We start from the raw sequence: 16265 nt of genomic DNA, 5'->3' as shown, positions 1-16265 counted from the left end.
GCAATATTCTGTTGGGAGAGGCAGTTCAAAGCTCGGGTCCAGCAGTGGTAGGAGACACCAGAGCCATATCTGACAATGCTTAGGATTCAAGGGCTACACTTCATTGTACTTAGTAGTCCAGGTGGTACCTGTGATTGATAAATAGTCCTGATTCAGATTATTTTGGGGGTGTTTTTTTGGTTTTGGGGCCACACCTGGTGATGCTCAGGAGTTACTCCTGGCTAGGCGCTCAGAAATTGCTCCTGGCTTGGGGGATTACATGGGATGCCAGGGATCGAACTGCTCTCTGTCCTAGGTCAGCTGCATGCAAGGCAAGTGCCCTACTACTTCGCCACTGCTCTGGCCCCTGTTTTAGATGATTTTTGAGATTCCTTTCAAATAAAAAGAAAACTAATCCAACTAAGTCTAGAGAAAATAAGAATAGAGGTAGTTAATTACAGTATATAAAACAATTTGCATCTATAACAAAGATGAATATATTTCTTCCTTTTTTAATTTAGTGACCAGCTTATAAAATTTTAAAAAGTAATTTATTTTATTTTTTATTGAGACTAATGTGAATTACAAGTCTTTCATGTTGTATTTCAGTTACATAGTGACAGAGAATTAGGCTGTTCCCACCACTAGTGTTGACCTCCCTCTACTATGGTTCCTAGCATGTATCCTATACCTCCACCCTTTGCCCCCTAGACTGCTATTATAACAGATTCATTTTGTATATAGCTTGTTATAGTTTGGGTTTCTTGATTCTCGTTGACATTGGTTTGGGTATTTAGGACTGTAAAAAAGTAATTTCTAATTAAGTAGCCATGATTTATAAAGTTATTGATATTGAATTGTATAGGTTAGCAAATTATATAATTTTGTAACAACAGTAAGAGCCCCACTCATCACTTTGCCTATGTCTTCTCATTATACAGAGAACAAACTCAGTTATTCACCTTATCCAAAGTCAAATACCCAATCACTGACAGCCTATACTGGGATCTATATTGTTTTAAGCCAAACAATTCATTTTAGCTTTTAAGAGAAAATACAAAAGGCATACTAGGTAGAAATACAGATAGGCACAAGACTGGGTGATATCAAACTCCTTAATGTATTTTTAATGAAAGCTAGATATGTTCTAAGATATTGCTAATCTATTGAGAACAGGATCAAAAAGCATGAATACAAGCTTTACCACAAAAATTACCTAAATGCCAGTCAGAAAGGAAATACTAAGTTGAACAAACTATTGATTTGACACTACATAACCTTTTAAATTGTGTTCTATATCTATGTTTTTCTCTCTTGGCCTTTATCATTATTTTTAAATGTTGTTTTATTTTCATAGTTTGATCACACCAGTCTTGTTTTTAACGAAGATTCACCTTTATCTCAGTGACTTAAATGTTTAGCACAACAGATGCATTAAATAGCAAAATATTCAAGTCTTCTAGTATCCATAGCAGTAAAAATAGCAAATCACGTACAATAAAATAAAAGCAGTGGAGAAAAATTTGGGACTTAGTGGAAACTTGGGTAGGTACATGACTGCCAGCCTCTTGTGTCAAATCTTTGAAGTGGTCAATTGGACATAGTTGGATAGCAATTCTACCTCCAAGATTTAGGCATATAGGATGAAAATATGATTCTAAATCATGTAAGAATGGTGTGGGCTGTGAAATTTAATCTTGATCCTTGTTTTGAATATGTTAAGTAGAGATCACCAACTTTCTTATAATGGATGTTGTGTAGAGAATTGGGATATCTGAGTTTGCTTCTGTGGGATTGCACTTCTTAATACCACAGCATAAGACAATTAAGAGTATTTGCATACTTGCAGTTGTCTCTTCACTATTGTGTTACCACAGAAAATATTCTGTATTTATATACATTCACAGATGCCAAAGGACATTTTAATCTGTCTTTAAAATACATAATTAGGGGCCCGAAGAGATAGCACAGCGGCATTTGCCTTGCAAGCAGCCGATCCAGGACCAAAGGTGGTTGGTTCGAATCCCGGTGTCCTATATGGTCCCCCGTGCCTGCCAGGAGCTATTTCTGAGCAGACAGCCAGGAGTAACCCCTGAGCATCTCTGGGTGTGGCCCCAAAAAAAAAAAAAACATAATCAGAAAGCATTTGAGAAGCCTGTTACGAATTCTGAGAATTTACAATGAGTTATTGACATAGTCTCTTCAACAACAAAATTCTGTGAAATTTAGTTTTATAATTATATTGCACTCTTTTTGGTACTATTATTGTAATCAGAATTCACAGGAGAAAGCACTAACTTAATTGCCTAACTTATCTCTTCTCCCTTCAGCACACCTGCAAAGTACTTATCATAATGGGAATTATGCTTGTTCCAAGGAGAGCCTATTTTTGTGAATTAACCAATTAGTCAGTGTTCCATATCTTATCTTCATTCCCAAGACTACAGGTTTTTTCCTCCATGTACTGACACTTCTTTGTGGATTTTTAAATTGAAATGTATATATTCTTTTGCTTGACACCTCATCACTGCATAATACAACCTTCCGCTATGATTGCAGGAGGTGATTTCATAGTCTGCAAAATATTTTGCAGACTGTATGTGAAAATGGTTTTTTGAAGCAAATTTTAAAGAACCTTCCTTCTCCCATCTTTCTTGGCATATGAAGTATGTAGTCTTCAACAAAAATAAAAGAGCACTGCAATGAAATTTACACAAATACGAAAAGTCAGCATATTAGATTGTTGTAAGTTTTAGACAAGATCATTAGAAATAAAGCTCTGATCTTTTCAAGGATGTAAACTGATTGTTACCTAATAAGAATTCAGGTTGATTCAGTGCTTTTTAGAGTATGAAGTAGAGATCTTTCTACCAGAAAAGTCACCAAGACTACATTTTAAAAATAGACTTGTTTGACTAGAAAAAGAGTGAGTAAAACACTTGTCTTGCATGTACCTAACCCAGATTTGATCCCCATTACCACTTAAACTCCCTTGAGCCCCACCAGGAGTGATCTCTGACCATAGTGTCAGGAGTAAGCTCATAGTATCACAAGGTATACTCTCCTCCCTAGAAATGGTTTGATTAGGGGCTGCAAATATAGCTCAAAAAATGGATCACATGCTTGGCATGCATGAAGCCCCAAATTCAATCCCTGGCAACATATGGCCTCTGAACACCAAGCAGTGCAATACAGCCTAACTAAGCAAGAAGCCTTTAGGAATGTACCCTTTACTATTCACATTAGTCTTCCCCTGTATCTGAACACAGCTGGTGAAGATCCTTCAAATTTTTTTTGATTTTGCCATGGCAGACACATTGTAAATTAATAGAGAGATTAGTGGATATATTTTTATGTTATATGGAGATTTCTTATGTCTTTGAAACACATTTTTTTTTGTCTGTGGTCTGATGTGGGCTAGTGAAGGAAGAGAATTCTTGTCTGTGAAAGTTAACATGAGCAAGAAAAATAATTGTATAAAATTTTCATTGGTTTCAAGAGTGAAAATTTGTGGAAATAAACTGTCCCCAAATGGCAAGAAAAGTAAAGAACTTGGCTGAAAGCCATGATAAGAGGCTGGAGCAGACCATTGCTGTGGGTTTTGATACTAACCTATGCCCAGAAATCCCTGCTGAAGCTGTGTGAGCAGAGGTAAGCCAGAAATGCCCAAAAAGATGGGGGGGGGGGAGAGAGAGAGATAGCATGGAGGTAGGGTGTTTGCCTTGCATGCAGAAGGACAGTGGTTTGAATCCTGGCATCCCATATGGTCCCTCAAGTCTGTCAGGAGTGATTTCTGAGCATAGAGCCAGGAGTAATCCCTGAGCGCTGCCATGTGTGACCCAACCCCCAGCCCCCCAAAAAAGAAATGCCAAAAAGGGTGGAGCGAGAGGAGCATAGCCGCTCCGCTACCACGTGCATCTTCTATATAAACTTGCATCTTCAATAAACTCCACTATAACACATAGGAAAAAACCACACAACAAGTGTGACAATGAGGAAACAATGCAGGCCAACACAAGGGATAGAGAATGAAGATGGCAGCTCTGATGACCTGAAAAGTGCCAAACACCTAATTAGCCTCTCAGAGAAGGAATTTAGGGAAGGAATATGGAGGATCCGTATAGAAATCAAAGAAAGTATAGAGTGAACTGAATGGAGCATACACAAATAAGAATCAAGAAGATATGAAGATAGAAATCAGACAACTCCAAACTGAAACAAAAAAGTCTGAATAACTCAGTAGATGAAATAAAAACCTCAAGGGAAAACCTCCAACAGAATAATAGCAGCTGAGGACAAAATCAGTGAGCTGGAAGATGAGATGCATAACAACTCCGTACAACAGAAGAAATTGGAAAAGAGCCTTAAAGCAAATATTTAGAAAATGAAAAAATAACTTAAAGAAGGTGAACAGATGAAAATAGAAGTCTTTGATAAACTCAACAGAAACAACATAAGAATCATGGGAGTCCCAGAGACCCAGGAAGAACCCCGCAGGAAGAATCAGCAGTCAAGAACAGCATTGCAGAGAAACTCCCAGAGCTAAAGAGTGCATGCAACCAAATCCTGCATGCCTGAAGAGTACCAGCTAAAAGAGAACACCCCCCCCCCGCCCCAATAAACACACCAAGACACATACTAATCACAATGATGAATCCCACAGATAGGGATAGAATACTAAAAGCAGCAAGATTAAAAAGGGAAATTACATTCAAAGGAGCACCCTTAAGATTAACATTAGACCTGTCACAGGAAACCCTCAAGGCTAGAAGTTAGTGGTGGGATATAGTGACAAAACTTAATGAAATGAATGCTTTGCCTAGAATACTGCACCTAGCCAGATTCACTTTCAGGTTTGAAGGAAGGATACATAGTTTCACAGATAAGGAACTGCTCAGAAACTTTACAGATGCAAAACCAGCCTTAAAGGAAAACTGAAAGGTCTACTTTAAGACAAGACAGACCAACAGACACACAAAACTTATACACAAAGATGACATTAAATCCCATGACAATTATCTCTCTCAATGTCAATGGACTATATGCACCAGTTGAGACACAGAGTGGCAAAATGGATCAAAAAACTGAATCCAACATTATGCTGCCTACAATAAACACATCTGGTTAGAACAAACATAGATTCAAAATCAAAGGTTGGAGGAAAATCATCCAAGCAAACAACTCCCTTAAAAAGCTGGAGTAGCCATATTAATATCAGATGACACAAACTTTAGACTCAAAAATGTTATAAGGGACAAAGATGGACATTTCATACTAATAAAGGGATATGTCTGAGCTCATAGCTAGGAGTAGCCCCTGAGTGTCACTGGTGTGGTCCCCCCCAAAATAAAAATAAAAGTAATAATAAAGGGCTATATACAACAAGAAGAAATCATATAATAATATAAACTCCTAAACATATACGCACCCAATGAGGGACCAGCAAATATGTGATATAATTATTGACAAATCTGAAAGAAGACATCAATAGCAACACAATAATAGTGGGAGACCTTAACACTGCCTTGTCATCCTTTGACAGGTCATCCAGGCTGAAACCTAACAATATACTAGCTCTGAAAAGAGAAATGGAAGAAAGTGGACTAGTAGATATATATAGGGGTCTCCACCCCCAAAAAACTGGATGCACATTCATCTCCAATGCATATGCTTTATTGTCCAGGATAACCACATGCTGACCTGTAAAATATATCTCCATAAAATCAAGAGGATATAAATTATACATACTACCTTCTCAGATCACAAGGCACTTAAATTAGAAGTGAACTACAGAGGGAAACAGAAGAAAAACCTCTAACTCATGGAAATTAAATAGCTTGCTGCTGAACAACCAGTGGGTCAAAGAGGAAATCAAAGAGGAAACCAAAACATTCCTGGAAACAAATGAAAATGAAGACACAAATTATCAGAATTTATGGGTCACAACAATAGTGGTATTAAGAGGAAAAATTATAGCTTTACAAGAACATATCAGGAAGAAAGAATGGGACTACATAAATAGCTTAATGGCACAGCTTATAAAATTAGAAAATGATCTACAAAAGGAACCAGAAATAGGCAGAAGGAAATAACAAAGCTTAGAGCAGAAATCAATGAAGTGGAAATAAAAAAAACAAAAACAAAAAGATCAATGAAAGCAAAAGTTGGTTCTTTGAAAAAATAAACAAGATTTAAAAACCACTAGCAAAACTCACAAAGAAAAGGAGAGAGAAACTTCATAAATTAGATAAGAAATGAAAAGGGGGAGATCACTCAGGTACTGCAGAGATTCAAAGGATAATCAGAGACTGCTTTGAGAAACTCTGCCATGAAACACGACGACCTGGAAGAAATGGATAAATTCTTGGATTCTTATAATCTTCCATGATTAAACCAGGATGATCTAGAATATCTAAGTAGATTCATCATTACTGAGGAAATTAAAATGGTAAACAAGTCTTCCCAAAAACAAAAGCCCAGGCCCAGATGGGTTCACTGACAAATTCTTTCAAAGCTTTCTTTTTATTTATTTATTTATTTATTTATTTATTTATTTATTTATTTATTTATTTATTTATTTATTTTTCTTTCAAACCTTTCAAGAAGAATTATTAACAATTCTTTTCAGGCTCTTTCATGAAATTGAAAAAACAGGAACACTCCTAAATAGTTTTTATGAAGCTAACATCACCATGATACCAAAAGCAGATAGAGATGTAGAAAGAAAGAAGGAAGGAAAGAAAGAAAGAAAGAAAGAAAGAAAGAAAGAAAGAAAGAAAGAAAGAAAGAAAGAAAGAAAGAAAGAAAGAAAGAAAGAAAGAAAGAAAGAAAGAAAGAAAGAAAGAAAGAGAGAGAGAGAAAGAGAGAAAGAGAGAGAGAGAGGGAGGGAGGAAGGAAGGAAGGAAGGAAGGAAGGAAGGAAGGAAGGAAGGAAGGAAGGAAGGAAGGAAGGAAGGAAGGAAGGAAAAGAAAGAAAGAAAGAAAACTACAGACCCCATTATCCATGATGAACACAGTTGCAAAGATCCTCAATAAAATCTTGGCAAATAGGATCCAATGCCTCATCAAGAAGGTCATACATCATGACCAAGTAGGTTTCATTCCAAGCATGTAAGGATGGTTTAACATATGTAAATCAATCAACATAATACACAATATCAACGAAAAGAAAAATAAAAACCACATGATCAATAGATGCAGAGTAGTATTTGATAAGGTCCACACCTATTAATAAAAATGCTCATCAAGATGGGAATGGAAAGAATTTTTCTCAATATAGTCAAGGCCATCTACCACAAACCAATGGCAAATATTATTCTCAATGGATATAAACTAAAAACCTTTGCTCTAAAAATTCGGTACAAGACAAGGCTACCTTCTCTCACCTCTCCTATTCAACATACAGCTGGAAGTTCTTGTCATAGCAATCAGGCAACAAAAAGATATCAAGGGCATTCTAGATAGGAAAGGAGGAAGTCAAGCTCTCACTGTTTGCAGATGAATATAAATACTATATTTAGTACATATAAATACTATACTTAGAAAACCCTAAAAACTCTACCAAAAAGTTTCTAGAAACAATAGATTTGTATAGCAAAGCGGCAGGCTACAAAATTAACACACAAAAATCAATGGCCTTCTTGTTCTCCAATAATGATAGAGAAGAAATGGACATTACAAAAAAAAAATTTCCATTCACATTAGTGTCACACAAACTGAAATATTTGGAGTCAACTAAAGAGGTGAAAGACCTATACAAAGAAAACTACAAAACCCTGCTTCAAGAAATAAAAGAGGAGACAAGGAAATGGAGACACATACCCTGCTCATAGATTGGGAGGATTAACATCATTAAAATGTCAATATTCCCCAAAGCATTGTACAGATTTAATGCAGTTCCTCTAAGAATACTCATGACATTCTTCAAAGAGTGGATTAATCACTCCTGAAATTCATTTGGAACAATAAACACCCACAAATAGCTAGAGCAACTTTTGGGAAAAGGAATATGGGAGACATTACTTTCCCTAACTTTAAATTGTTTTACAAATTTACAGTCATTAAACAGCATTGTATTGGAATAAAGACAGATCTTCAGATCAGTGGAGTATACTTGAGTATTCAGAGAATGTTCCCCAGACATACAATCAATCTTTGATAAAGGGGAATAAAATGCAAAATGGAGCAGGGAAAGCCTCTTCAGCAAGTGGTGTTGGTGCAACTGGTCAGCCATTTGCAAAAAAGGAACTCAGACCTCCATCTAACACCATGCACAAAGGTCAAATCCAAATGGATTAAACACCTTGATATCTGGCCCAAAACCATAAGGTATATAGAACAACATGTAGGAAAACACTCCATTGCATTGAGACTAAAGGCATCTTCAAGGAGGAAACAGCACTCTCCAAACAAGTGGAAGTTGAGATAAACAGATGACACTATATTAAGCTGAGAAGCTTCTGCACCTCAAAGGAAATAGTACCTAGGATACAAGTGCCACCCACTGAATGGGAGAAACTATTCACTCATTACCCATCAGATAAGGGGTTAAGGGGCTAATATCTAAGATATCCAAGATACACACAGAACTTAATAAGAAAAAAATCTAGCTCCATCAAAAAATGGGGAGAAGAAATGAACAGACAATTTCTCAAAGAAGAAATACAAATGGCCTAAAGGTACATGAAAAAATACTCCACATCTTTAATCCAGGAGATGCAAATCAAAACAACAATTAGGTACCATCTCTTGCCACAGAGACTGGCACACTTCACAAAGAACAATAACAAGCAGTGCTGGCAGGGATGTGGGAGAAAGGAACTCTCATTCACTGCTCGTGGGAATACCATCTAGACCATCCTTTATGGAAAACAATATGGAGCTTCCTCAAAAAACTGGAAATTGAGCTCACCTATGTTCCAGCTATACCACTCCTAGGGATATACCCTAGGAACACAAAAACACAATTCAAAAATATCTTCCTCACACCTATATTCAGTGCAGTGCTATTTACAATAGCTAGAATCTGGAAACAACTCAGATGCCCGACAGCAGATGAGTGGCTAAAGAAACTGTGGTACATACACACAATTGAGTATTATGCAGCCATCAGGAGAGATGAAGTCATGAAATTTTCCATGGATGGACATGGAAACTATTATGCTGAGTGAAATGTCAGGGGGAGAGAGTGAGACACACAGAATAGCCTCATCTATAAATTTTAAGAAAAATAAGACATTGTAATAATGTCCAGAGATGAGGGCCAATAGAACCAGCTCACGATATGAAGCTTACCACAAAGAGTGATAAGTTCAGTTAGAGAAATAATTACACTAACAACTACCATGAAAATGTTAATGAGTGGGAGAAAGTAGAATGCCTATTTCAAATATAGGCAGGAGGTGGAGGAGGAGGGAGATGGGGGCATTGGTGGTGGGAATGTTGCACTAGTGAAGGAAGTTGTTCTTTTTATGACTGAAACCCAACTACAATCAAATCATATTTGTAATCATGGTATTTAAATAAAGATACTATTTTAAAAAAGAAAATTAAAGGACTCATGTCAAAATAAAATTTCAAAATAATTGAAAATTAATATTCATTAACAGCATGGTATTGGAATAAAGACATACTTCAGATCAATAGAAAAGACTTGAGTATTCTGAGAATGTTCCCCATATATACAATCAATTAATCTTTGATAAAGGGCAAGAAATGAAAAATGGAGCAAGGAAAACCTCTTCAACAAGTGGTATTAGGACAACTCATCAGCCACATGCAAAAAAGCAAATTCAGACTTCTATCTAATCTCATGAACAAAGGTCAAATCCAAATGGATTAAAGACATTGATATCAGACCCGGAACCATAAGGTATATTGAAGAACATGTAGGTAAAACACTCAATGACATTGAGACTAAAGGCATCTTAAAGTAGGAAACATCACTGTTCAAACAAGTGGAAGCAGACATAGCAAATGGGACTATATTAAACTGAGAAGCTTCTGCACATCAAAGGAAACAGTGACTAATATACAAAACCCACTCATGGAATGGGAGAAATTATTCATACAATACTCATCAGGTAAGGGGCTATTATCTAAGATATACAAGGTACTGACAGAACTTAACAAGAAAAATAATCTAACCCCATCAACAAATGGGTAGAAGAAATTACCAGACACTTCCTCAAAGAAGAAATACAGATGACTAAAAGACACATGAAAAAATACTTCATATCACTAATCATCAGGATGATGCAAATTAAAACATCAATGAGGTACCATCTCATGCCACAGAAATTGGCACATATCACAAAGAACAAGAACAATCAGTGCTGGTGGGGATGAGGAGAGAAAGAAACTCTCATTCTGGTGAGTGCTAGTGGAAATGCCATCTAGTCCAGCCTTTTTGGAAAACAATATGTATATTCCCCACAAAACTGTAAATTGAGCTACCATATGATTTAGCAATACCAAAAAATTTAGCAACACAAAAATACAATACAAAAATGCCCTTTGCATGTTCATGCAGCTCCATTTGTAATAGCCAGAATCTGTAAACAATCCAGTTTTCTAACAACAAATGAGTGGCTAAAGAAACTGGTACATGGGCCCGGAGAGATAGCACAGTGGCGTTTGCCTTGCAAGCAGCCGATCCAGGACCAAAGGTGGTTGGTTCGAATCCCGGTGTCCCATATGGTCCCCCGTGCCTGCCAGGAGCTATTTCTGAGCAGACAGCCAGGAGTAACCCCTGAGCACCGCCGGGTGTGACCCATAAACCAAAAAAAAAAAAAAAAAAAGAAAGAAACTGGTACATATATAACGCAGCATCAGGAAAAATGAAGTTATGAATTTTTTTCTATTTATGGATGGACATGGAAACTATCATGCTTAGTGAAATGAGTCAGAGGAAGAGAGATAGACACAGAATATTATCACTCATCTGTGGGATTTAAGAAAAATAAAAGACAGTTTGAAGAGAAGAGATGAGAGCTGGAAGGACCAGCCCATGATATGAAGCTTACCACTAAGATTGGTGAGTGTAGTTAGAGAAATAACTACACTAGCAACTATTACTACAGTGGTAGTGGGTAAGAGAAATAGAATGCCAGAAGACAGGCAGGAGGTGAGGGAGGAGAGAGATTGGTGGCGGGAATATTGCACTGGTGAAAGGGGGTGTTCTTTTTGGGGGGGGGGTGTTCTTTTTATGACAGAAACCCAACTACAAACATTTTTGTAACCAAGGTGCTTAAATAAAGAAGTTGTTTTTTTTTTTAAAGTCATTTTAAAGCCTATTGCTATTTCTTCGATCATGAAGTCTCAGGATATTGGCGTTGACATTTTGGGTTTACTTTCCTCATTGTTTTCTGGGGTTATGTATATGCAGCAGATGGACCAGATTGTTCTACAGCTGACCCATTAATTTTGACCATATTAATTGTTAGAAATTTTCATTGGTTGTGTGATAATTCACATAGTCCACCAACATGGCTAAAATTAATGGATTTTTCAATATAAGGCAATAAATGAGTCCTTCATGGCACAAAACAGTTAATATGTCAGTTCAAAAATTTATTTGAGGACTATAAACTAGCTTGAGAAATTATTTTCAAACAGTCTTAAACTGTTTAAACTTAAGAACTCTGAGTTCTTAAGCATAGGACACATCTCAATGGAATTCAATACATGTGAGATATACTTTGGAAATGAATGGATCATGATTTATTTGTATGTGTAAAAGATTATGACAATTTTTTTGTGTTTTTTTCTGGCTTTTTGCCAGTTCCACTTAACAGTCTATTTCCTGGAATAGGCAATTTCATATCCATTAATAATTTGCTTCTTGAGTAAAACAGTGAACTTCGTGGTAACACATTTGTCTCAGGTTTGTAGTTGAGGTTTTTTTTTTTTTTTAAATAGTAAAGGCAGAAAGAAAATCCAGAGCAAGCTGTTCAACACTAATCTGTAGGAAATTATGTAAATTTGATTAACTGGGACACCAAGAGAAGGAAAATAGAATAGAATGAAATATTTTTGAAATGAGGCAGAATAGTCAAACTAAAACAGGGCTAGTTGAAGTGTTTCCAAAGGGATGAAAGGAAATATCCTCCATGCATGAAGAACACTGTTTGGCCTTGTACCTTAATTATGGCTGTGTTTATGGGGGTAATTCTGTAGGATCTCATCTTGCAGTTTTGCACAAGAAATCAGACAGAGTCAAAATTGCATTTTCAACCAGGGGTTGTTGAGCAGAGTCTTGGAACTTACTGAATCAGCCAAGCTTCTTTTTGCTGCTTTCCTCTGCCACTTTATTAGCCAGGGTTCAACATAAATGACCTGAGGGTCAGGGTTGACATATGTCAACTATGTTAACTATGTTAGAGTTGACATAGTTAAGGGCACTTGTGCTAATTAACTCAGAAAAGGTGAAAGGAAAAAGTGAAGTGATTTTACATGTGTATGACACTACTCTGCAATTCTGTCAGGATTTTTAGGAAAGAATCAGTTGGGTGTGCTGGTTTATACTCTGTACACAGGGCATACATGTCATAAAGAGGATTCTGAAATACAGATATTTTGATCCAGCTGAACTTGGATTTACAAATGAATTCTCTGGTTTTTTTATTTACAAATAATTCAAAATGATTAGCAAGATTTAGAAGAAGTCTATAAATTTAAAGTCTAGACAAGCCAGAGAAAGATTAAGGTATTTTTCAGTGTTCGGATTCAGTTCAACTTAAAATATTTTAGTACTTATTCTATTAGAAGTGATAGACATGAGAAAAATGAGTAAGGAAGTTGTTTTATTGTCTTTTAGCAATTTAGTCTATTAACATAAACTAAAGCTAATACACATATAATAAGCATACCAGGCAGTAGTACAAAATAATACTCCTATGTCCAAATGTTCTTATATATGTATTTTTAATCGTATCTTGTGTCTTGAGCTTTAGATCTGAATAGTATTAGTATGGTTTAGTAACATTAACTGTAGCATGCTGCTGGCTCCTCTTTTTTAATCCCCAGACAGCTATGGTCCCAAAGCATTGCCAGGGGTCATGCCTGAGCACAGAACAAGGAGTAGTGCAAAATTGTGCTCAGGAATCACTCCTGGTGGTTCTTAGGGACTGATATATGTTGCTGGGGATGGAACCTGGGCTAGTTGCAAGCAAGACAAGCCTCTTATCTGCTGTATTCTTTGGGCCCCCAGTTAGTAGTAGTAGTTGTTGTTGTTGTTGTTGTTGTTGTTGTTGTTGTTGTTGTTGTTTTTGGTTTTTGGGTCACAACCGGCATCACTCGGGTTACTCCTGACTCTACGCTCAGAAATTGCTCCTGCCAGACTCAGAAGACCATATGGGATGCCGGGATTCGAACCAACGATCTTCTGCATGCAAGGCATACGCCCTATCTCCGTGCAATCTTTCTGGCCCCGAGTTTTGTTTTAGTTTTTTTTTTTTTGAGTGTTGTTTTTTAATTTAAAGGCATGTTAAAAGTTTTTTTTTCCTGTTCTTTTCTCTGAAGTCAAAATGCCTTTTCCTACCCTAAGGATTTAAAGGTTACCAGATAGCCCTATAGTGAATTAAGAAGCAAATCCTTCTATTTACCCTAAGTTCAAATGAACTAGAGAAGATAATATCAAAGAAATTTTTCTAAAAAATAATTGAAAGATTATAGGTAAAAGATTACATATTACTAACATAAACTTCATATATAATCCCAAAAGGCTTTCAGGAGACAAAAGTCTTGAAAAGAAAACGAAGTTGATGACATTTTCCTGATTTTTTTTTTTGTCCCCCCATTCACAATACAGACCAGGCAAAGGGCCTGGTTTGAGGTGTATATGGGGAGCATTTACTGTACCTTCTCTTCTATACAGTCAGTATAAATAACATAGCCTGTGGTAAGCATTGGGAGACCTTATCTTTATATATATATAAACCTTCACCGTGCAACATTCCCATCACCAACATCCCAAGTGTCCTTCCTGATTTTGAATAATAGTCTTTTTAAGATTGACCAAGTTTGGCTGCATTACAGCGGGGACGGGGGAGAAATAATTTGTTGTTGTTATTGTTGTTTCTGAGCTGTCAGTCCTCAAAGTTTACTCCTGGTTCTATTTTCAGGGATCATTACTGGTGGTGCTCAGGGGACTGACCAGTTGGCATTTTTGGGAATCAAACCCAGGATATCTACTTGCAAAGCAAGCAGTACTCTCTGTGCTTTCTCTCTCTCTCTCTCTCTCTCTCTCTCTCTCTCTCTCTCTCTCTCTCTCTCTCTCTCTTTCTCTCTCTCTCTCAGTGCTCTCTCTCTGTGTTCTCTCTCTCTCCCTCTCTCTCCTCTTTCTCCCTCTCTCACCCTGAGAAATAATTTTACCATGCTATAATGCCTTAATCTCAGTATATGAAACACAAATGATTTATTTTTTAGAGGACATATGTTTAAATATTTCACATGATTATATTTAAGTGTTTTCAGGTTTTTATTTGTTTATTTGTTTTTCAGCCACACCTGGTGATGCTCAGGGGTTACTCCTGGCTATATGCTCAGAAATCACTCCTAGCTTGGGGGACTGACCATATGGAATGTGGGGAGATTAAGCTGGGGGATCAAACTGGGGAAACGAATCATGGTCCATCCTAGGTCAGCATGTCCAAGGCAAATACCCCACTGCTTGTGCCACCACTCTGGCATTAAAAGTTTTCATTTTTTAAAACAAAAAAAATTTTAGGAGTCAGGGTTAAAGGAGCTTGCATTGCATGCAACTGACTGGTTTGCTCACCTGCATAACTTGAGCACAGAGCCAGGAGTGAGCCCTGAGCATAGCTGGATGTGAGCCCTACTATCCCTAACCCCAAATCCCAGTTCAATGAAAGGCCAATATGTAGATTTTTTTTTTTAAAGAGATGGTTTTCTCCTTTAAAATATTTGTGATTGTCTCATGTGTGCATGTGTTTAAATACCCAAGAATGGTTCATCTATCTCTGTGAAAATATTTTTTCTCAATAATGATAGGGAAGAGATGGACATTAAGAAGGCAGTCCCGGGCCCGGAGAGATAGCACAGCGGCGTTTGCCTTGCAAGCAGCAGATCCAGGACCAAAGGTGGTTGGTTCGAATCCCAGTGTCCCATATGGTCCCCTGTGCCTGCCAGGAGCTATTTCTGAGCAGACAGCCAGGAGTAACCCCTGAGCACCGCCGGGTGTGGCCCAAAAACAAAAAAGGTGGTTGGTACGAATCCCGGTGTCCCATATGGTCCCCCGTGCCTGCCAGGAGCTATTTCTGAGCAGACAGCCAGGAGTAACCCCTGAGCACCGCCGGGTGAGGCCCAAAAACCAAAAAAAAAAAAAAAAAGAAGGCAGTCCCATTCACATTAGTGCCACACAAACTCAAATATCTTGGAGTCAACTTGACCAAAGACATGAAGGACCTATACAAAGAAAACTATAAAGCCCTGCTCCAGGAAATAAGAGAGGATACACAGAAATGGAAACACATACCCTGCTCATGGATTGGCAGGATTAACATCATTAAAATGGCAATACTCTCCATTATACATATATTACATATTATAATATACATATACAGAGATGAAATTATGAAATTTTCTTATACATGGATGTACATAGAGTCTATCATACTGAGTGAAATAAGTCAGGGAGTGAGAGAGACGCAGAATAGTCTCACTCATCTATGGGTTTTAAGAAAAATAAAAGTCATTTTTGCAACAGTTCTTAGAGACAATGAGAGGAGGGCTGGAATTTCCAGCACACTTCATGAAGCTCACCACAAAGAGTGTCAATGCATTTATAGAAATAACTACACTGAGAGCTACCATAATCATGTGAATGAATGAGGGAACTGAAAAGCCTGTCTAGAGTACAAGTGGGGGTGGGGTGGGGTGTAGGGAGATTTGGGACATTGGTGGTGGGAATGTTGCACTGGTGAAGGGGGGTGTTCTTTACATGACTGAAACCTAATCACAATCATATTTGTAATCAAGATGTTTAAATAAAGAAAAAAAGAAAATTATTATATCTCCAATGAAGTTATTAATATAATGGCAGAAGGTTTCATACGTTCTGTTAACTGTCCATTCTGTTAAATTAGTGTGTTCCTATAGGTATGACAGCATCAAACAGCAAAAAGCATCAAACATGAAGTCGTCCAGAGATTCAAATCACTATTACTAATACTACATATTTTAGGGGCATGTACTCAGCTGCCACACCTCCTGAAAGAATGATTATGGGTGGAGGGTACCCATACTAGCTCCAAAAATCCCTGGTTA

At 37.2% G+C, this 16265-nt stretch overlaps 1 protein-coding gene and 1 non-coding gene across 5 annotated transcripts in view; one reads left to right on the top strand and one right to left on the bottom strand.

Moving 5' to 3' along the window:
- FRMD5 (FERM domain containing 5) overlaps positions 1 to 16265 on the top strand; it is a 383704-nt gene that overhangs the window by 140464 nt on the left and 226975 nt on the right. The window lies entirely within an intron of this gene.
- LOC126021190 (small nucleolar RNA SNORA51) lies at positions 13764 to 13895 on the bottom strand. The gene has a single exon (XR_007499794.1). It is a non-coding gene; the product is annotated as a small nucleolar RNA SNORA51 (small nucleolar RNA).

This window comes from Suncus etruscus, chromosome 10, assembly GCF_024139225.1.
Source record: "Suncus etruscus isolate mSunEtr1 chromosome 10, mSunEtr1.pri.cur, whole genome shotgun sequence".
In the NCBI taxonomy this organism is placed as follows: Eukaryota; Metazoa; Chordata; class Mammalia; order Eulipotyphla; family Soricidae; genus Suncus; species Suncus etruscus.
Note: the sequence above shows the minus strand (reverse complement) of the source record. Positions and strands in the feature narration are given on the sequence as shown.